Source organism: Lepisma saccharinum, chromosome 21, assembly GCF_977018435.1.
Source record: "Lepisma saccharinum chromosome 21, izLepSacc3.1, whole genome shotgun sequence".
Lineage (NCBI taxonomy): Eukaryota > Metazoa > Arthropoda > Insecta > Zygentoma > Lepismatidae > Lepisma > Lepisma saccharinum.
The window spans coordinates 5,415,605-5,418,508 of NC_139249.1; positions in this window are offsets into that span (position 1 = coordinate 5,415,605).

The window sequence follows — 2,904 nt, forward strand, 5'->3', positions numbered from 1 at the left end:
AATGGAAATTGTTAGATGGGATATTTGCTTGGCCGAGTATAGCTGCAGGGATGCATCAGTTTTTTTATATGAGGACAATTGAGCAGCTAGGGGTTGCTTTGGGTAACTTTTATTAACCATCACCCTCCAGTTCAAGCAAAGGGCAGTCTGAAAATTCTTTAGTTTTTCCTCCCCTGCTACCCTTTCCACAATGTTTTGATAACATTATAGTATAGGGGAGACGGATTTCTTCAAATTTACAGGAGAAAATACTTAACAGAAATCATTTTCTGTAGCGTTCTGCCGCTGAGTTTTTTTTTTTTTTTTTTAACTATGCTTGCCTAACATAACCTTACGGAAAATTGTTTTTGGGGCTAAGGTGAATGGTTTGTGGGGCTAACGTCAATAGTTTGCGAGGTATTAGCATAATTTTAAATCCAGGCACGAAAGTAGGTATTTTCCGGTGAAAGAGGTTGCAACACTGCATAAATCGACAAAACCCTCTCACAACGCACCCTGAACATGCACGCTATCGCCTGCCATAATGTGTTACAGAATCAAAATAACAAATAACAGTAAGTACTCGTAAATGTAAGAAATAGACATTATCTTGGTTAGAAATGCATTATTTCACCTTAGGAAATGTTCCGTATTCCAAAATAGTACGTTAGCAATGTAAAAAAGTGCAAAATATATGATTTATAGGTGTCTCCCCCATACTATAATAGTACCCAATGTTTTATGTATCGATATTCAGAAGAAGCCGCGGTAGCTCAGTCGTTAGGGCATCTGACCATGCAAGAGAACCAGGTTCGATCCCCGGTGGAGAAGCGTGACTTTTTCAACCTGTTCAAGCGGCTCTAGCACTCACCCAGCACCATATAAAGTGTGTACCTGGAGGAGACTCGGGGGGGGGGGGCTAAAGCAGGCAGGGGCATGATGTGATCACATCACCCCCATCTCTGCCAAGATCAAGAAAGTGTGGGGCCCTAACCCCACAGGGGAGCACTTTACTTTATACATATTCAGAAGTAAGTTATGCAAGAATGTAATTAAGGAAAGTAATGTTACTTTTGGTTCTTTATCCTGTAAATGTGTATAATTTGGGGAATTGATGACCGTCGAGTTTAAGACAAAAACTTCCTTGAAAGAATATAATTAGTTGGTTGCACACAGGAGAGATATTTTTCCTTTTATTTTAAATTGCTTTTCTGCATTTTCGGTTAATCATGATAATGAGGAAGGAGCTGATGGAAGAGATTGACTCCACAGAGGATTATACTGTCTGTCGGTCCAGGCACCAGAACCTTGTCATCTTGCAAGAATGCAATTTCCAGTGTGTACTATGTGGAAGAGAGGTGTTAACACATTTCAAGCCACTCCCTTATACCTTGTGTGCAAACAAGGGGGAAATGATCACTTCTTTTTTCCACTTGCAATACTTTAGAATAAAAAGAGATACTTTTTTTTTTTTTGTCGTGAAACAGCTCCACGAGAGGGATATTCTACATACAAATATTATTTTATTTTTGTCCAATTATTTTGAACAATGCTGAATAAACTTTATTCTCTTGAATAGCATGTTGGTCATTATGTCAAAGCACCACAGAATGGTCTCTTAAATTTATTTTAAAAACTTCCTGGAAAATCCAGAAATATGTTTTGCCAAGTGAGTGGAAATTATTTGTGTACTTCTCTGTGATCATCTTTATTGTCTGCTACATTTTGACTCCCTCGCTACTGGTCATATGCTATGTTAAAATTAAATCTATATTTAGTAGAGCTTGGGTGATACCAATATATCATTATTGGTATCAGAACTTATCAGTTTAAATTCAATGGAATGCCTAATTGTAATTAGTTCTCAATCAATACCATTACAAACTGATGCCAAATTAAAGTTATTCCACAAAATACTGGTGCAAAATTAATTAAATTATAATTTTCACCATATTTCAAACCCCACAAAAATGTTGTACTGCATTTTATGGTCCTCTTCATATATCCAGACTCCAGAAAAAAGTAATCAGTGATTAAAATCAAACTAATAACTCTGACAATATTACCCGTCTGATTGTAACTACATATTCTGAAAAAAAAAACTCCAAATGCTATAATCTTCAAGTCCGTAGGCTTATAGTTTCATTTGTACCCATAAAAAGGTACATCTAATGTGAAACCTCTAAACATAATAAATATATATAATAAAGATGGGCTGTTTTGAAATTTTTGGCCGATACCGATATTCTACCGATCCAACATAAAATTAGAAATGGTCCTTGAAGAACTTGAAAGGTCATTGACCTCCTTAATAAATGTGTGTTTCGAGGTGACTGCAGTGAAAAAGAAATTGCATATTTAGACATTTACTTTTTTAGAAATTACGGCATGGAGATTGTCCATAAAAATTACAACAAAATGGCAGAATTTTGCACTAAATTATCAGATATTTATCGATATATCAGATAGGTAAAATAATCGGTAATTTTACCGATATGCCTATATCGGCCGATACCGATCGAGTACCGATTAATCGGTCCCATCCCTAATATATAACAACAACTAACAAAGTCACAACACATACCTTTCTTTTGTTGTAGTTCTTGATTCTTTTTCGGAGATGGGAGATAACTACAAGACGTAGTAGAAGAGTTTCAACACATTTCAAGATTACTTTAAAAGGTATAAAAACTAGATCCTTATCAACACATGGGTGGAATCGCTAGTTTCCTGCAGCTACGATGGAATTACAACTGCTTCTTTCAGAACATAGCATTCTTCTTTTCCAGGACTGTGTACACCTGACGTCATTCAGATGTTTATATTACCAAATATTTTTTTCATGGACCGGTTTCCATATTCTACTAACCCATGTGGGAAGGGAGTTGGTCAAATTTCAATTTATCGGAAACAAATTGTTGCTAC